Genomic DNA, 20,506 nt, shown 5'->3' with positions numbered 1-20,506 from the left:
ACTGTACTAAAATTTTTAATTCAGAAGTCATAGTTTTCAGTTTTAAGAAGTCTTTCAGTGCTTTTTCTCTCAAATGCTCTTTTTCTGTTTATTTATACTTCTATTCTTGCTCTAGCTCTTCCAGAAGTTCAATTTCATAAAGTGTGACTTAAGATTCTTCAATCTACTCCTCTCAACCAAGCTATTTTGGATCCTCATAAAAGAAAACTAAAAGAGTTTGTCACTCACTGACCTGCACTACAAGAAATGCCAAAAGATGTTCCTCACGATGATGGGAAATTATACCAGTTACATAAAAAAGGGTGAAGAGCATCAGAAGTGGTAAATATCAAGTACAAAAGCAAAAGACTATTTCCCCCCGCCTTTTACCTCTTATCATATCTTAATAAACCATATTAATGTTTAAAGCCAAAATCACAATATTGCCCTGTGTCCTTTATAATGTATGTAGATTACACAACTATAGCATAAAAAAGAAACAAAATGGAGGAGTATATAGTTGCCAACTTTCTATATTTTATATAAAATGGTATAATAGTAACTGTCAACAAACTTTAAAAAGTTAATCATGTACACTGTAATCACTAGAGCAACCACTAGAAAGGTAATGGATGGTGTATGTCAGAAAAACCATTAGGAGTATTGAAATGGAATTCTATATAAACATTCAGGTAATCAAATAAAGGACAAAACAGAGGAACAAAAAAGGAGAAATAAGTTTAAAACAAATAATAAAATCTTATTTCTAAACCCACTTATGTCAATAAGTATATTAAGAATAAATGGACCAGCCACTTCAATTAAAAAAAAGGCTCAGGTTATTAAAGAATAAAGAAAACAAGACCCAACTATATTCTGTCTACAATAGATATTCTTTAAACAAAAAGATACAGATAGCCTAAAAGCGAAAGTATGGGAAAAGATAGAGCATGCATAGAGTTAGCCCCAGATAATTGGAGTTATGTTAATATCCAATGAAAGATTTCAAAACAAAAGAGTATTACCAAAGTTTTCTTTTTTAAGTGAAAATTCATCAGGAAGACTTAACATTTAATAAAGAAATATTACCAATAATTCATGAACCGTTTTAGAAAATAGAGGAAAAGGGAACAATTTCCATCTCTTTTTATGAAGCCAGAATTACTAAAACCAGTCTCAGGCACCCCAAGAAAAGAAAACTACAGACCAATCTTCCTATTCACAAGAATCTAAAACTTTAATAAAATATTAGCAATTTGCCATGAACAGTTCTAAAGAAAATTAACTCCACTTATAATAGCATCAAAAAGTATGTAGGGAAAAATTTAACATAAAATATGCAGGACCTGTTAACTACAAAATACTACAAAGGAAGATTAAATAATACCTAATAAATAAAGAGATATTCCTTATTCATGGATTGGGAACTGCCGTGTTGTTAAGATGTCAATTCTTCCCAAATTTATGGGTAGATTTAATCTACTTTTGAACAAAATCCTGCTAGACATAGGCATCACTTCTGGTGATGGTCAATTTAGAAGATCGGTAATCTTTTCCTTAAAAGTCAACTATAAAACTGGACAAAGTTGACAAAAACAGCCATATTAGTGTTCTGTAAATTGACCAAAGACATACAACAAGCTGAGACAGTTTATGTGTAAAAAACTGCTCAGTTTCACAAAAGAGCTATTGAAATCTATAGCATTATGGCCTAAGGCTGATCCCATCCCCTCCTCCTCCAACTCAGTGGATCCAGAAGTTTTGCTAGAGAGGAATAGGCTGTGAAAACTGGTAGGTTCTCTGCTGTGGTCAAACAGACCCACTCTATTTGAAGCAGCGGTCAATGACCAACACCCAGTGACACTGTCAATGGAAGTGGAACTGGATAGGTTAGGGGGTCAAGACATCAAATCCTTTTTGGTATTGATCTAGTTCTTTTAACTCTTCTCTGGCATGCCTTCCCTGCAAATAATATGCCAGGGTATCCAAGATACTAAATGCTTCTAGAAAAAGATGGACACAGCTGTGTAGATTGATTGGTTGTATTACAAATTCGTTATTGTTAATATGATATGGACACTCAAAACACTTTGACATTCTTTAATGTCAGCATTAGTTAGTAGAATTAATACAACTTTTCTATAATGTTCTTTAAATCCTCTGACGCACTCTCACACAGATATTTCTAACATGCCACCTCTGTTCTCCAACAAATCTCGAGTCCACATTGTACTTCTGCCTCCTGTCTAACCTCAGAAGTCTCTTCTATCCAAGAATAACACCTACCTCCACCTGTGCTTTATCCCCATTCTTTCTTATATCCTTTGATCTTCCCTCCGTTAATTATTCTCATCTACCTGTGTCTCCAGCTTCTTCATTTCAACTGGCTCCTGATCTTTAATGCAGATTCATGTCTGATCTCTCTCATTTTTGTCTCTCTTCTTTTGTACATAAAGAAACCTATTGAAGGTATAACCTAAACTTATTGCTATTTTCTGCCTCTCCTGTGTTACAAAAATTCATTATAGTGTTGCGTCACCCACTCTTCTACATTTTATTTCACAAATCCTGTCACTTCCTCCAAGTTCTCATACTACTTGGCCTCTGCAGCATTTGTCACTGATCAGTCCTCTTTCAGTCTTCCCTCCTGAATTCTTTCCTCTCTGCTTCTTTAGCCACTCTTTTCATAGGCCACTGGATATTGTCCATCCTTCAACTCATTATTGAAATGCAGTTGTTCTCCAGCATTCCACTCTCAGTCTGGTTCATGTCACTCTATACCTTCTCTCTAGTTGATTTCCCTTGCTCTTATTATCAAATGTATAGCAATATCTGAAACACTTGTCTCCAGACACTTATCTCTGGATTTTGTTACCCAAAATCCAGATCTGAATATCCAGTTGTCTGTTAGGCAGCTCTGTTTGGATTTCACATATATAGCCAAAGCTCAGTACATTCAAAATCTTTATTTCCACTGTGCCCCATCTCTGCTCTTCCAGATTTCATCGTCTTAGACATCTAAGCTAAAAAATCATAATTCGTACTTTCACAATTCCAAGAACAGTCTATCTCCTTATTCTCTCCAGGGCAAACTATTTACTACAGGGAACATAAATTTAGATTTCTGCTGTTTTTAAATCTTAAATAAATTCAAGAAAATGTCAATTCTATCAAAGAAAAGAAGAAAAGTGAGACGACCGAAAATTTAGATCTGTTAAATCAAATAATAGAATTGAATAAATTAATAACCTTATAATTTAAATGGCATTAAAATAGTAATTTCTAATTTCTAATTACTAATTTCTAATTACAAAGGTAGTTGACATTACCTTTATCAAATTGACAATGTAACATGCATGCTTTTGAAGTTTTCTAAGAATATAGAGAAATAGTTGAAAAATTAATTCTCAGAGCATAAAAATTATTGGAAAACAAAATAGAAAAACTTCCAACTGAAGAGAGAGGTCACAAGGGGCTATTACGAACCAGAAAAACTAATTAAAAGACAAACATCTCACATCTACACTTTTTTTTTAATTTGAGAAATAAAGATGTACTTCTCCCAAAGCCCAAGTAGAAAAACAGTCAGGAAAAATCTAAAGAAAAAGAATGAGAGCTATATCGTTATTTTTTACAACATGTAAAGATAAATAATGGGATGGCAGTTAACAATATTTATTACGAAAAAAGCAAACATTTGTCAGTTACTTACTTTCCAGAACCATGCTGCATATTTATAGGCCTTATTTCATTTAATCCTCAATGCAACTATAAGACATAAACATTATCACTAGTCACATTCTACAGATGGGTAAACTGAGGCTTAGAGAGATTAAGAAATATGTTCACTGTCACAAAATTAGTAAGAAATAGAGCAGAGATAGGAATAGTCTGTTTGATGTCAGACTGCAGCGCTAACCACCATGCAGTGGTTTTCAAAGTCTGGTCCACAAACCATCTACATCAGAATTATATGAATTCCTATCAGGAATCTGCAGTTTAAGGAAATAACTCTGGTGATCCTTAAAGGCTTATACATTATGCTACACTTCAAGTTTACGGGGAGAGAAAAAGAATGGCCCGATACTGTCATTCATGAGTAATGGTACAGTGAAGACATTATATAGAAACTCTATTTAAAAGACTCAGAAACTAGAAAACCTAAAGTACTTTTCATGAAAAATGTACTTGATGACCTATTTTAGTCACTGGAAAGATGAATGAAATAAATATCGCAAGACTGAGGAAGTGGTAGTGTGAAAGATTGGTGGCTACGGTAATAGCTTGCACTTTGTGGAAAAGTTACCTAACCTCTTTGTCTTTAGCTTTCACATCTGCAAAATGGGAATAACAACAGCTCCTGTGTCAGAGAGTTGCCACGGGGTTTAAATAAGATCGTTTACAATATGCCTTGCAAAATAAGGAGTGCTCTAAAAATGAAAGCCTTATTTTATAGACTGGTCTCTCAAAATGTGAAAGAATGTATTTCAAAAGAATCTAGATTACAAGGAGGCGAAGTCCTTGAGAGAATAGTCCTCTGTGCCAAAAGGGAGTTTAGCATGCTGAACCAGAATACACAGTGGGCCTGGAGTTTAGAGAGAAGCGTTTGTATTGAGTTAAGGAATTGTTATTCAAATTTCTTTCAACGACTCTGTGTCTTGGAAAAAAAAGAAAAGCTGAATGTTACTTAGAGTAGTGGTCTCATCGATTCCCCCAATAGGCACCTTCATGGAGAAACGCCTCTAAAGAGATTTCCCATCTGATTTCACAGAAGATGGTCTCACTGTTATGGCACCATGAGGACCGAATGTCTCTGGTTTAGAGGCCAGTCATACATGGCAGCAGCAGCAGCAGCAGCAGGAAAAGCTAACAGAAGCCCAGAGTCTGTCTTCAGAGAGCAGCCAGTAGAGATGAAGAGTAGATGAAGAGTAGATTACTGATTCCAGAGTACATGGCAGGTACCGCCTAGGGACTTCCTAAGTAGAGGTCAAAGTCCTGCTGTTACAGAGGTAGGGGTTAATGAGCTAGCAAATTAGGATATTAATATTAATGGAGCATCCTTAGTACCCACAGGCTAATGAAGTCTGGGGTCATTGGGGTTATATTAACATCAAACAAAGTGGAATTTTAGGCCAAAGACATTTACCAGGGTAAAGAGAGCAATTTTTTTGATGAAAGAAGATAAAATCTATACTTATTACCTGGGTTGAATAACATAATATCAAAAATATAAAGCTAAACACTACTAGAAATATAAAAAGCAATTCAAAACACCATAAGGGTATCTTACAGTCTTTGCCAGATGAAGTAAGAAAAAAATTTTAAATCATTTTAGAGACTCTAAATAATACAGTTAATAAAATCGTATATAAGGGAGATTTATATATCCATGGAAATGTTAGTACTTAAAAAAAATGTAAAATAAATTTCAACAAAGGAGAAATTCTCCAAAGCAGAAAAGATATAGGCCTTATTTTGTGAGGAAAAGAATTGCCTATTAAATTAATAACAAGAAGATTAAGTATTTTCTAATCACCTGGAAATAAAGAGTATCAGAAAATAATAGCAGTGAGAGGAGCACATATTCAAATCCTAAGAGAAACATATGTATCAGTAGGAAAATACCCTGAAAGCTTTTAAGTGTTTAGATAATTAAGAAAGAAAATGTTCTTGGGGCTGGCCCCGTGGCTGAGTGGTTGAGTTCGCGCGCTCCGCTGCAGGCGGCCCAGTGTTTCGTTGGTTCGAATCCTGGGCGTGGACATGGCACTGCTCATCAAGCCACGCTGAGGCAGCGTCCCACATGCTACAACTAGACGGACCACAACGAAGAATATACAACTATGTACCGGGGGGCTTTGAGGAGAAAAAGGAAAAAATAAAAAATAAAAAAAAAAAAAAAAAAAAAAAGAAAGAAAATGTTCAGTCAATTTCATCCATTAAAAAAGTAATTATAAAATAAACCAAAATATTGGGAGAGAAAATAATTGCTAGTGCTAAAAAAATTAATGATTTAGAACAAATAGGAAAGAATAATTCCTGGAGTGTATTCTTTGAAAACAACCAAAACTAAAAATGTGTAAAATTACAATAAATAGAGAAAACGTATTTAGAAAAATATAAATGAGTAGAGGAGAGAGATATTTTTAATTATAAAAGATAAATATGTAAAATTCTGTTTTAATAAATTAGAAAGTCTCCATGAAATTGGTGATTTCATATTAAAATGCATTATTTTAATTCTAGGAAACCTACTAAAATTGAGAAGAACTTTAATGAAACATTACTATATTGTCACTTCAAAAACAAATCTTGTTTTAGGATTATCTTTAAAAGGTGTTGATGAAATTGGCTTATGAATTCTAATATGTTTTCAGTTAATTCTCTCCTGTGTTCTAGTCTTATGTTTATAAAACTATATAAGTATAAATATTTACAATTCTTATTTATTTTTCACTTACAAGAACTTTCGGAACAATGTTACAATGCTAAATATAGGCCAATTCCATTTATGAAAAATCCATGAAAACTAAAGTAGAAAATTGAATTCATCACTATGTTAAAAAATTAATAAGTCATGACTAAGCAGGGTTTATGATGAATACAAGGAGACATTATATTCAGAAAGTTAATAATATAATGAATCTTTTTAATCACTTAATGTAGTAGATTATCTTGTTAGAATATTATACTTCCTATATTTCAAATTGAGTCTACTAAAGAGTTAAATCTAAATGTATTCCCATTAAAATTAGTATAACAAATTTTTGATATTCTGCCTTTAAAACAATTTGAAAATAAAATTTGAACATAAAACATGAAAACAAGATGTGAAAATATAGAAACGAAAAAACATAACATGAGAAACTACAAAGTTGAAAGCAAAAATATATATGGTGGAGGCTTTTCCAAGAAAACAAGAATAGTCAGGCTCCAGAAAAGAAAAAAAAGAGAGTTAATTATTAAAAAATGGGTAAATACTAGGAACAGGCAATTCAAAAAAGAAATGCAAATATTCAGTAGACGTATATAAAGATGTTCAACCTAACTAGTGATCAAAACCAAATAAAATCAGTAGGTAGGTTTTTCTGTTTATCAAATAGAAAATATTTGAAAATGTAGGGAACCTGCTGTGGTCAAGATGGTAAGAAAATAGGTGTTTATATACATTGTTGACAGGGCACACGAACTGGCAAGTTCTTTTGGAGGAAAAATTTTAATATGAACCAAAGTCCTAAAATACGATTTTGAATTCAGAAGCTCTCCTATAGAAGAATAATTTAATTTCTAAGAATTTATTTTCATTCACTCTAAGAGGAAACTTATGGATATAAGCTGACATTAATCAAGAATGATTTTCTTAGTTACTTAAGGTAACAACTTAAGATGTAGGGAGAGTTCCCACCTGATGCACAAGGCAGGAGCTGGTTCTGTGGGGCAGTGTTCTAACCTGCAGCCCTTTCTGACTATACCACACTGTTTCTGCTGAGGACCTGCCTGAACTGGCCTTTCATTCCATCATCAATTGGGAAGGACACTGTTTACCTCAGCCCTCCTTCTGTTCCGTTCAGTTGATAAGGAATTCATCAAGTCATGCTCCATTGCTGGTGGCTGGCATTCCTGTGGAATAGAGTATCATTGTACAAATAATGACAGTTAACGTTTATTGAGTAATTACTGCGTACTGGGCATTGTTCTAATGTGCTTTTTGTGTATCGTATTCAACACGTAAAACAACCATATGAGGTAGGTATTTCTGTCTTTCTAGTTTAAAAGATGGAGAAACTAACACATAGATAAGTCAATAACTGGTCCAAGATCACCCAGAGACTATCATATGTCACTACATTGCAGCTCCCCACAACACTGGCTAAGCGCTATCATTCTGTGTATACACAAAACTCATTAAAAGATTTAATTCTTCCTGGGTCAGGGCTCCCAATGACATTCTAAATTTAACCTGGAGCCTTCAAGAAAACTCTTCAGAGGCACTCATGTCCCCCTTATCTATTTCTGTATAAAATTCAAACACATGCTTTAGGAGTGGGAGAGGATGAAAAGGAAACACTGATCTGTGAAGGCTAAGTAGGGAAACCAAAACTGAGCAGTAGAGGGAGAAATCAGAGGACAAAGGTGTGAAAGAAACAAGAAAGGGTTTTCCGCTGGGTTGACTGTAGGTTCCCCAAACTCTAGATGAAGAGTTAAAAATAATTTCAGGGGCCAGCCTGGTGGCTCAGCAGTTAAGTGCACACATTCCACTTCGGCGGCCCCGGGTTCACTGTTCGGATCCTGGGCGCTGACGTGGCACCGCTTGGCAAGCCATGCTGTGGTAGGTGTCCCACATATAAAGTAGAGGAATATGGGCATGGATGTTAGCTCGGGGCCAGTCTTCCTCAGTGAAAAGAGGAAGATTGGCAGCAGTTAACTCAAGCGTAATCTTCCTCAAAAAAGAAAAAAAAAAAAAAAGAAATTTCACTAGTCCTCTTCTCCCAGGCCTCCAGGTAGGGAGGTAAGGAAGCGTAAGTTTTCTGTCCCATATTTCTGATCTCTGTAAATATTCTGAATACTTGTAGTTACTAAGAAGATGAGTCTTCTCATAGTTCTTGGACATAAGGGAATTTAGATTGACTTTGAGAATTAAACTTTAAATCATCATAACATGGATGAGAATGGAGATATACAAATTCACCATAAAGAAATTGACTTTGCTAGGGCTGCCCGATTTTGCAGATGCATTTCCTAAACCGTATTTCTTGGAACGTGAGTCCTATAAAAAGTCCTTCATAGGAAAATCGAAGCCTCCCACATCCACACTGTGGGATTCACAGGGCGCACTAGTATACTAGGGGCTCTGAGGAATCCTGCAGGACTAACACATTTGATTCAGTGTTGATTCTGCATTTATTTGATAACGTGTCTGCCTTTAGGGCCGAGGAAGCCTTGATAACATACATATAAAAAGAAGAGAGTTTGGAGGTATGGTTCTATTTAATGTTCTAAAGTAAGTTGACTCTTCTCTAGATGTCGCAATATAGTAGAATGAACATGGGTTCTGGGATCAGCTAAAACAAGATTCCCTGATCTGGGATCTGCCATTTACGAGCTCTGTGACTCACTAAGTTATTTAACCTTTTCGAGTTTCTCTTTGCTAACCTGTAAATTGGCTTAATAATGCCATTTGCGGCTTTGCAAATCCCCCGACTTATATTAAAGTCACTAGTGTCCTATGAGTCAGGTATAAGCTATTTTGCTGATTTTGTGGTGTCTGGCAAGTTATTTTTAGAATCTACCAATTGATTTGCTTGTTACAGTTGAGCCTGGTCTGGGTGCCTGTGGGTGAGGATGGGGCGTGGCGTTGTCAATGCCAGATTTTTATGACCCTTTTCTTTCGTGCCACTGCCTCTCCAACTTGTATTTCTGCAGTATGCATATTACTGACTACACACAGGGCCAGATTCCAATCTCTCCTTTGTAAAGCGTGCCAAGAATAGGGCAGAGGGTTGGGGGCTGTTCTGGGGAATTTCTCTATTTCATCCTTGTGATTTTAATTTTGATCTATGCCTGAACACCGGATTTAATTTTTATGTCCGGCTCTCTTCTCTTTCTTCTTTAACTGCTCCTTCCATGAAACTGTGTTTTTCGGGAAATCTTAGGCACATGAGCTTGATTCTGTATTTGGTTAAATATCGTGCAAGATGGTAGAGAAGGTAAATTAACAAATACGAACACTGGGAGAACACTGAAGCAAGATCACATAGCTTTTAATGCAGCTTTTCATCTCTTCTTCCATTTCTGTAATGGAAATTCCTTTAGCGATGTTAGTTTAGTTTATTTAGATTATATCATTTAAGAGTTTGAAGATAGCTCTAGTTTCACTTCAACTTAGAGCAATGTTTATAAAACTTCTTTGGGCCTAAAGAAACAGCTGATGAATTTCCAGGACAGTTAATTTGGAGCTCAAGGCAGACCAATCTGCTCACACCATTTAAACAGACGATCCTCCCAGTGGGCAGAATGACTAGTGAGGAGAGGACAGCCAGGTTGGTGCTTTGGTTTTTTAAACTCTGATAGTCAAAAATAGAGATTTTTTAGATCACGGAGTGTCTAAAACAAGTAGTTGATTTAACCCCCTTGAATCCTTCTCGGGACAGTAAACAAGGGGTCTTAGCTATATCCTGGTAGGAAGTAAATTTCTTTTGGAGAGCAAGTTAGTGTTTTGTAAGGAACAAGAACTTTTTTTAAGGTCCTGAGGATACCATTTAGCAAATTATCGTAGCACTTTCTTTAGCGATACCCGAGAGCCCAGAAAGATTTAATGAGCCTTCGAAAGTGCCAAAGTTACTTTAAGGGAGTGACATAACTGGAAGAATGTAGCTAAGCACACTGGAAAGTTTCTTTGAATGGCTTTGTAGATCAAGGGCAGATAAAAAAAGGATGAATTCTAAACAGAGAAAAGACTTCTCCATGTGATAAGCTTTATTTTATCCTATCAGGTAGTATTGCTAACAATATTTCAGATATAATATAATGCATATAGTGAAATGCCTTTGAACTGCTTATTCCTCGCCTACATTTATTCTGTTGTCTTAAGATCAATGAGAATATTAATACCTTCTTTCAGGGTTTGAGAGATGCTTTTGGATTTAATGATGGTAGTTTCTATTGAGCGTGTTTAGGTCAGAATAAACTATTTTGGGTCATGTTATTCCTGTTCCACCATGGTTTGTTTTTGCTACCTGCTGTTACCACCAAAGGTGAATCTGAATTACAAATAGTGTCTCTTAGGATTACAAGGAAACTGGGAAATATTTCCACGTTTCAGAATAGAATTTAAGTAACTTGGAGTAATTCTTAGCACCACAGGCAAAAAATGGCAAGTGTTTTAAACTGAGTGTCAGTACTAAAATCTTATGTCTATGTAGGATCACACTGATGTCACTGGCATTATGGATAAATCAGAAGAAATTTTATATGCTATATACATATCCTTGAAGAATGCCTTAAGATCATTCTAATTAAATTATAAGAGTAGATGTTTAAGACCCTTTGGCCTCTTTAGAAAAGGGTAACAAAGCATTTTGAAAGAAAATCTGATTGATATATTCTATCATCTTAGTTTCTTCATGATTATTACCTCACCTTGGGGACTTTTTTTTGTATACTTTGCAGACTTTTCATATACTTTGCTGTTTATTACAAGGTTTTCTTTTCAGACAAGAGAATCTTGGAATCACGTACTGGAGGTACCACATTTACTCAGTGATTACTTTGCCATGTGATAGCCAATCTTCCCAGATATTTCAACTTCCTTCAGCAAACAAAAATCGGATGGTAAGAATATGATAACGATGTTGATTATCTCCACTGATTTTCCTCTGATTTCAGTTCCTTTTGTTTTTCTTTCTGAGTATATAAATTCACAGAAATAAGAGAGAAACTACAGTCACAAGGGGAGCAAGGCACCGTGTGAACCTAACGGAACTGGACTCCACTTGGCACCTTTGTGCTGACCTAGTTCAAGCCCTTGGCTTCTCTCCATCAGACAGAGCCTGGGGTATGAAGATTTTGTATGAGGCCAATCAAAACCTGTGACAGAGTAGAACTGAACCAACAAACCACCTTTTTGTTAAGACAGTTCTGAATACTAGTCTCCAGAGACATAAGTAAGCATCCAAAGGCTGCTGTAGCATCTAAAGGCACTTTTTCGCTGAAAAAGTGAACTCAAAAATATTCTCTGAGGGTTGGAATGCTTAACTTTTAAATCCCTTTTACTATTCTCTTGAAATTTGTCTAATCTGGGGCTTCCCAAATTTTATTGCACATTAGAATCACCTGGGAGACTTTAAATATCCTGATGCCCAGATTGCATCCCAGAGCGATTAAGCCAGAATGTCTGCAGTGGAAGCTAGGCGTTAGTATTTTTAAAGAACTGTTCGTCATCTCAGACTGAAACTCCGCACCTATTAATCAATAACTCCCCATTCCCCTTTTACCCCAGCCCCTGGTAACTACCATTCAACTTTCTATCTCTATGCGTTTGAGTACTCTAGGTACCTCATATAAGTGGAATCGTATAATATTTGTCCTTTCGTATCTGGCTTATTTCACTTAACTTAATGTCCTAAAGGGTGTCCATGTTGTCATGTGTGTAAAAATTTTCTTCCTTTTTAAAGCTGAATAACATTGCATTGTATGTATACACAACATTTTCGTTATTCATTCATCCATCAATGGACATTTGGGTTATTTCTACTTTTTGATTGTTGTGAATAATGCTGCTGTGAACATGGCTGTACAAATATTTGTTTGAGTTCTTGCTTTCAGTTTTTTTTGGTATATAACTAGATGTAGAATTGCTGGATCATATGGAATTCTATGTTTAGTTTCCCGAGGAACTGCCATGTTTTCCACAGCAGTTGCACCATTTTAAAACCCACCAGCAGTGTACAAGTGTTCCAATTTTTCCATATCCTCACCAATATATATTTTTTTTAGTAATAGCCATCCTAATGGTTATAAAGTGGTATGATTGCTTTTTGACTTTCAGTATGTTTATCCCTTCTCTTTTTTTCCGGGCCATCTCCACTTTGGCTTTTAATTCTTCCCTTATACAGCTTAGGACCTTGTTATTCAAAGTGAGGTCTATGGAACTCCACAATAAATATCATCTAGGAGCTCATTAGAAATGAGGACTTGAAGTCACCACTCTAGACTTACTGAATCAGCATCTGCATTTTAACAATTTCTCCAGGTGACTCTTATACACATGAAAGTTTAAGAAGCACATAATACATCACTTCAGCTACTCTTGACATCGTCTTCAAGATCTTTCCACCTTTGTCTTTCTACCACACTCACATCACAACCCTGAAACCTTCGATTAGTTCAAACATCTGTATTGCTGAACAGAGTTATACAAAATTACCCCACCTGGAGGATTGTTGTTGCTACAAAGTCATGATTTTCAACCACATATGGACCCTCACTATGTCCTTTTTAAGGGCCCCTTGTCAATTCCGTGCCACATTATCAAAAAAAAAGCAATTCTGATCTGCAATACTCTTCTCGTTTACCTTTCTCAACCCATCTTACTCCTTTCTGGAAGAACTTGCATTCTTCTTCACTGAGAAAATAGGAGCTTTCAGGTGCAAAGCCTCTCAATTTAATTGCCTCCTCACCTATATTCTAATCACCGACCTTCTCCAATGATAAAGAAGGAAGCATTCTTATTCTTTTCATGGTTTCATTTCCCCATCTATGGCCTAAATCTCAACTCTTTCTGTTTCTCCTTCAACCACCACTTGTTCTCCAAAGGCTTTCCCTTAAACACCATTCAGTTGTAATCCTGACTATTGATTTCCCCTATAAGACTCATTTTTCTGAAAAGACTTCAGATGAACCATAAACAAATGATTTTGTCCTTTTGGAATTCAGCCACATTCACCTCCAGGTATCTGAGTTGACACCTGGCTGCCATTCTTTCTAAGAAATTACTCCTGGCTATGATTTCTCTTCTCAAGTCAACTTAGGGCTTCCTCTTCTGAGCGCCATAATAGTCATGCATGCCTTTATTACAGCACTGATGAAGCTGCACTGTCATTGTCCCTATGCCTGTATGTAAAATCTAGACAGTGAACAAACTGAAACAAGTATTCCTGGCATCTAACCCCATCCTGGCATATGGTGGATGCTCCATAATGTTTGTGGAATGGCTGAATTAAGGAAATCCAAATTCTGATGTGCTCTAACACTCTGGCCTCTGGTCCAACACTGGTAGCAGCAGTTTCCTGTCTTGACCTGTCCTGCCCCAGAGCTGCTTCTTGCATCTTGCAATAAGTAATATTCCTGTGTAACTAGAGGGGGTGTTTTCTGTGGCAGGGAACAATTGTCTAAGTTTTAACTTCCTGAAACCACAGTTTTCCTTCATGTATATTAATTTCAAGCTTATTTTGCATTAAATGAGGGAGAAAAGTCTAATCTATTTGTAATTTTAATTAGCAAGTCAAATATTTTGGGGATTTACAGCAACCAAGTAAAATTGGTTCTCTAACCTGAATCTGAAGCAATTTCTTCAGCATTTTCAAGACCAAGGTGCTTCTTAGACCTTAATATGCAACAAGATTACCTGGGGATCTTGTTAAAAATACAAATTCTCATGTAAATTCTGCATCTGTAGTCCTGGGTTGGCTATGAGATTCTGCCTTTCTAACATACTTCCAAGTTGTACCAATCTGCTGGGCTGGGGACCACAGCTTGATTTGTAACATCCAAGCCCATCACCTCATGATGTAAAATCTCCAATTTTTATTGTGTCAATTAGATCATTTCATGGTTAAACATAGAAAATTACATGATGTATCAATAACAGTTGTTTAAAATGAAGGATCAGTTATCAAGTTGACAGTTACTTCCTTTTCTGGTAAATTAGAATTTATCACGTTAGAAGAGATTGATAAAAGAACACTGAAGATATTGTTTTTTGTTTGTTTTAATACTAAAAGCAATTTCAAACTATGAAGATTAGTTTGGAACAATTATGACTTCAGATTTGAAGCAGTAAAATCCCACTTTAGAAGAGGAGAGTCATGTCGTGGGACACAGAAGAAGGCCTTACTTTATATTTGGCAGCCTGAGTTAAAATGTAAAGCTTGACTGAGCCAGCCCTGATGGCCTAGCGGTTAAAGTTCAGCACTCTCACTGCTTGGCGGCCTGGGTTTGTTTCCCAGTCGTGGAACCACACCACCTGTCTGTCATTTGCCATGGTGTGGCAGTTGCCATGCTGTGGTGGTGGCTCACATAAAAGAACTAGAAGGACTTATGACTGGGATATACAACCATGCACTGGAGCTTTAGGGAGAAAAAAAAAAGAGGAAGATTGGCAACAGATGTTAGCTCAAGGAGACTCTTTCCCTGCAAAAAAAAAAAAAAAGTAAAGCCTGACTATAGAGCTGCTTATCTCATTGGGCATGATGCACGAGGGCCTGTCTGAAGCAGCCTGGAGCAGAGGACAGGATGAGGTATAGGAGCATGTACAAGCCTTCACAGCACTTCTGAAGAGTGCCATCTATGACTGCTGCATTGGACCCTATGGAAGGTACCCTTGGTATTTAGCAGTGTGGTGGCCTTGAAATTGAGCAGGGGCTAGCAGGGCTGGCTCAGAAACTGCTCTCGATTTTAAGCAGCAGTACAGTTACAATCAAGAAATGGGGACAAAATGATATTTATTTAGCTGTGAGTGGAGGATCCTAAGGGGATGTCAGGATCCCCCTAAATCAGCAGTTCTCAGTCCTGGCTGCACATTAGAATCATCTGGGCTATATTAAAATTCTCCCCACCCCCCCACAGCCAGAGCCCCACACTCACAGGTTCTGATGTAACTGGCCTGTGGCAAGGTGAGCATCAATAGTTCTAAGTATCCCAGGTGGTTATAATGTGCAGCATGGATGGCAACCACAGCTTTAAGCACTCACAGGATAAAAACCCTCCTTCCCAGATGTGGCAGAATGTCTCTCTCCAAGTTAGGCCCCTTAATCCCAACTTGCAGGATTAGACTCATTCCTTTCTCTAGGACGGTGGTTGTCAAACTTCAGTGGGCACTAGAGTCACTCAGAGGGATTGTTAAAGCATAGATTGTTAGGGCCTCATCTCCAGAGTTTCCAATGCTATAGGTCTGAGGTGGGCCTGCAATTTGCATTTCTTTTTTTTTTTCTAAGGAAGATTGCCCTAAGTTAACATCTGTTGCCAATATTCCTCTTTCTTTTTTTTTTTTTGCTTGAGGAAGATTAGCTCTGAGCTAACGGTGCCAATATTCCTCTACTTTATATGTGGGTCACCACCATAGCATGGTTGATGAGTAGCATAGGTCCGTGCCTGGGATCCAGACCCAGGAACCTGGGCTGCCAAAGTAGAGAAACCCGGACTTAACCACTAGGCTACGGGGCTGGCCCTGAAATTTGCATTTTTAAGAAGCTTCCTGGTGGTGCTGATGCTCCTGGTTTGGGGAGCCCACTTTGAAGACCCAAAACAAGGCCTGGATTTTGAATCTTAATCTCAGCATGAAACATACCTTGGTGTTATTCCTAAATCTCACCAATCCCAAATCCAGTTATGGAATCTGGATTTAGGCTGTTTAAGCAATGGATAAAGATTAGATTTGTCATTTAGAAAATTATGAGTGATCGTGGTGTTGAGGATGGGTTGGAGAAGAACAGTGAGTGAGGGTGGTGACAGGAAGACTGGAGGAGACATAGCCAGGCCCTGGCAGTGGCATTGCTTTGGAGGGAAGGAAACAATTCATAAAGTATTAAGGCAATTGTTTGACACAATTATCAACTGATGATTATATGCTAAATTGAGGGAGAAGAAAGAATCAAGGGTAATTAATCACAATCTGATTTATCAGCAAGATTAATAAAATATCACTAGTTTTGGCTCTATATATTTTAAAGAATATAGTGATCATCTCTAAATGGTCTAATGTAAAAGTGACAGGTGTTCATTACGTCTTTTACAGAAGGATTCAAGGTGATCGTTTGATGTGTCTAAGTTTGATCCTGTTTCACTTTTATCTTTTGACAAAGGAATACCTAAAACACAGGTGGTTATCTAAGATTCCCTTGTGTTTTCACCAGGAGCTGTTATCATGTTATAGTAAGTTCGATTTCTTGGGGGAAGTGCATTAATTCTTCCCTGACATGAAGGAACTTCTATGTAGTTGAGATTAGAAACCTATCAGACCTCAGAGGAGAAAAGCTCAGAGTTTCAGCAATGCGCACCAGAAGACCATGGGCATTTTTCAGGACAATGCGGTTGCTCATTTTAGCACTCCCTTCTAGCAAAACTTCAGATTGTCTCATTCCACTTCTTGGAAATGAACCCAATAAAATGGCAAATATGCTTACTGAGCCAAAGAAAACACTTGAAGTTGAATTTTATGTCTTTAATTTTTTTTCTTTGTTTTAATTGCTAAATGACTTCTTTGTCTTCAAACACGAGATTGGCATTCAATTAATAGAATGATCTAATCAAGGCCCCATGGTTTACAGTTCAGAGAATGCGAAGAAATGAATACTCAGTATTATAGCTATATTTTCACATGGCATGAATCATTGCAATTTCCTTTGCATTTTCTGGCTAGAAAAATAACACAGAACCAATAACAACCAAAGATGAAGTGTCAAGGAAAACAGGAGCTATGAAGTAAAGTATGTAAGGTTTTATGGAGCTGCCTGGAAATCAAAGTTGTTTGTATAACTCAGAAGAAGTAATCTGATCTGGTGTTCCCAAAATTCCTTAAAATATTCATCTAGAAAACAGAAGATGTACTCTGGCATCTTGAAACACTCTCTGTCTTATAAGACTACATCTCCACCAAACTGTGATCCAGGATAAAGCTACATAAGAGCAAAAGGAATAACAGTTGGTGGAAATCTAACAAGATAAAATGTACAAGACAGAAATATCCACTGTAAAATCCCAGATGTATAGAAGTGATCTGTAACTTCAGCAGTCATTGTTACATCTTGAATTTTAATTTTTCATATTTCCTCAGAATTACAAATTGCAGAATGTTGTAAAAACATTTTTAATATTAGCAAAGGTCATGGTTTTTATTTTAAGTACATGCTAAGTCAGAGAATATTGAAAGGAAAAAGAAAGATTTCCATATAGCCATTTCTATTTTTCCTCTGAATTAGTTGAAATTGTTTTTAAGATAATTCCATAAAACTTGGAAATTCACTTATCAACACAAAAGATCTATGTGCCTTTCAAGCCAAGGTTTCTCTAATTTAACAAGTTTTATTTGTGATGCTCTCAGAGATGTCCACGATGTGATGAACAACACATTCCATTTACAGAGCAATCTCATTGTAAGAATTCTAAGCTTTTACAGAAAAATCTAGTCTATGAAAAATAAGCTTCAAATGATTTTACATGGGGAAATTAAACACTTGTTTAGCTTTTCTCTGCATTGGGAATATGCAAAAGAAAAGGGAGAGAAGCTAAAATCAGAGCAAGCAAAGAGGTATTTACATCAGTTTTACTTGCAATAAGAGCATAATGACCGGAAAGACCATGCATTGCAAGCTCTGATACCGCTTGAAAGTTTCGGAAGGACTTTGTGGTTAAAAATTACTGTAAAATGAGTTAATGGAACTCTGCTCATTCCATCTTGTCTTTTAGAATAAGTCAACTGATAATTGTCTTCAGCAAACAGGTTTTAAGAAAACCTGATATCTCAGGGCAATAATTATAGACTTGCAAAAGTACAGAATTAGATGTGAATCTTTCCAAGTTGGTGTACGGTGTACTAAGTATGGATGTTCCACAAGGCAAAAAAGGATGGACACAGCAGGAGGACAGGAGACAAACCACGATACTGATACAAATTTAGAATGTTAACGAACGTTGGACATTCAAGTGTGTTCCAAAGCAAGGCTATCTCTGTGAGATTATAATCATGGTTCATCAGAAGATACTTAAATATTTGGGGTAGGAAAGTATGAAAAAGGTCATCACTTGATTGATTTACAAATTTCCTTTAAAGTGATCTGCCCTTTCTGGGATAGGATGAATTATTCTATGGAATAATACTGAGTCTGACTCTCATTGGAAGCATCTCAAATTACCCCATTACCCATTCTTAGCATTTTTCCTTGACTACCAGCAAAATGCTGCTTGTCTTCACATTCTTTAGCACAATGTCTCTGTTAGCATTTTCTTTCAGATTTCATTCATTTCTTACAGTAACACTGTAATAATTCTTGCACAGCTGAAGGTCATTTCAGTTGCATTCTGCTAAGTGTTTTTATTACCAAGTTTCATAGGATTTCATAGGTCCTCTAGGACCTAGCATTATGAACTCTATAGCAGGTGCTGTTATCTGTAAAATTAGACAAAGAGGTGTCAGCTGACAGATAATAATAAATGGTGATGATTATTGTTATGACTATTTAGCTTTGTATTTATATAATTATATTTTTAACTTCTATTGTTCTTTCTCATCTCTCACTTCTTTCAAACTTTGGGAAATCTTGTAAGATACGTAAGCTAGACCAGATATTCATCATCTCCATCTTCTCTTAAATGAGACTATTTAAGTGTTTTGAGTTTCAATGGTTCACACTAAGTTAGTGGTATAGTTGGCACTAGGACCAAGGCAGTAGAAATTGAAAGTTAAGGAAATTTTCTAGACAAGAAACATATTCACAAATTCAAGCCCCCTTCTGAATTCTCCAGATTATTGTGTGGGATTTGTATATATGTGTTGGGACAAGGGTGTTGGGCTTGAATTATCAAGTGCCTCAAGTGTCATGCCATGGGCTGCATAATTTTGGCAGGTGCTGAAGGTTCCTGTGCCTTTATAGAATAAAATACTCAGGAGAGTGGAAATGGAAATCTCACAGTTGGGAACTATTAAGAAAAAAAAAAATGGAATAGAATCAGGTTTAAAAGAATTTCAGAACATTTTAAGGACATTTTAATATAATCAGTCAAAAAAGAAGTCAAATGTAAACCTTAAACTCTTAGTAGAAAATAGTTTTGGAAATAACACCACAAAATACTCTGCCGCTTTGTACGTGGCACTTTGAGGTATTAAAACCAGATACTCACTGCTCCGTTAAGATCATTTTTTTAAACTAACGAAAATGCTGTGTGATTAAAGTTTTTTCTCTTTAAATACGAAATAATGAACATCTCAGCAGGATGGTTTTGTGAATTATATATGATGGCACAACCATATATCAAAGCAATTCAAGTTAAGCAACACGTATTACTTCCTGGGACAGAACATTCTCTTAAGATTGCAGATAAAGAACATACTCTTAAGGAAGGAATACAAGCTAACTTGACTTTGAGCAATGGCGAAAATTTGCTTTTGAGGATTTAAGCATGCTCTCAATCTTATAGCTTTCTTTATCTTCTTAAGCCTTTGTTCTTCCCTTCATTATTGTTTTAATGTCTCTGAGTATCTGTGTATGTATTTTAAGTTCCTGGACTTCTTTTTGGAAGGAGTTTGCTGTGCGTGTTTGTTATTAATAGATGAGATACATATTATAACTGTCATGTAGTGAAAAATACGGAATTTGTCACTATCAGAAGGGTATGGAACAGAGGAGCTATTGAGAGAGTAAGAAAAAAAGGACCTCTAGAGCACTTAGAATTTTGTTTTCTTAGGCTAAATTGAGGGATGTCATTTTTGTCCAAGCAGATGATATACCTGTCTGAGAAAGTGACCATTCCTGGTAATAAACTTACTGGTAAGTATTTGCTAGAGAGAGCAGCCTGTTCCAATGATGGCTTCATTTAATAAATGGATGGTGTTTGAAATGGAAATATTATGCCACTGACCATAAATTATGCCAGCTGATTTGTTTTCAGGAGGAATGTTGGGGTTATATTTAATGAGCAAAGTAATAGGCACTTTTAAAGTCTTGTTAACTATTTTAACTTACCATTTCACTTGCTAAAAATCATAATTCAGTAAATAATTTCTGAAAGAGTTAGTATAATATGAGCAATACATTAT

General features: G+C 36.3%; 1 long non-coding RNA gene across 6 annotated transcripts in view; it reads left to right on the top strand.

Annotated features, from left to right (window-relative positions):
- LOC111774944 (uncharacterized) overlaps nucleotides 1–20,506 on the top strand; it is a 188,860-nt gene that overhangs the window by 92,839 nt on the left and 75,515 nt on the right. For 5 of the 6 annotated variants that reach the window (XR_002810297.2, XR_011421274.1, XR_011421269.1 and 2 more), the window contains 2 exons: nucleotides 116–321; nucleotides 11,190–11,307. This is a non-coding gene — a long non-coding RNA (uncharacterized lncRNA). Of the gene's footprint in view, nucleotides 1–115; nucleotides 322–11,189; nucleotides 11,308–11,399; nucleotides 14,370–20,506 lie in introns of those variants that run through there. The other variant, XR_011421271.1, reaches the window with a different exon arrangement.

The sequence above is a fragment of the Equus caballus genome, chromosome 9, assembly GCF_041296265.1.
Source record: "Equus caballus isolate H_3958 breed thoroughbred chromosome 9, TB-T2T, whole genome shotgun sequence".
NCBI classification, from domain to species: domain Eukaryota; kingdom Metazoa; phylum Chordata; class Mammalia; order Perissodactyla; family Equidae; genus Equus; species Equus caballus.
Note: the sequence above shows the minus strand (reverse complement) of the source record. Positions and strands in the feature narration are given on the sequence as shown.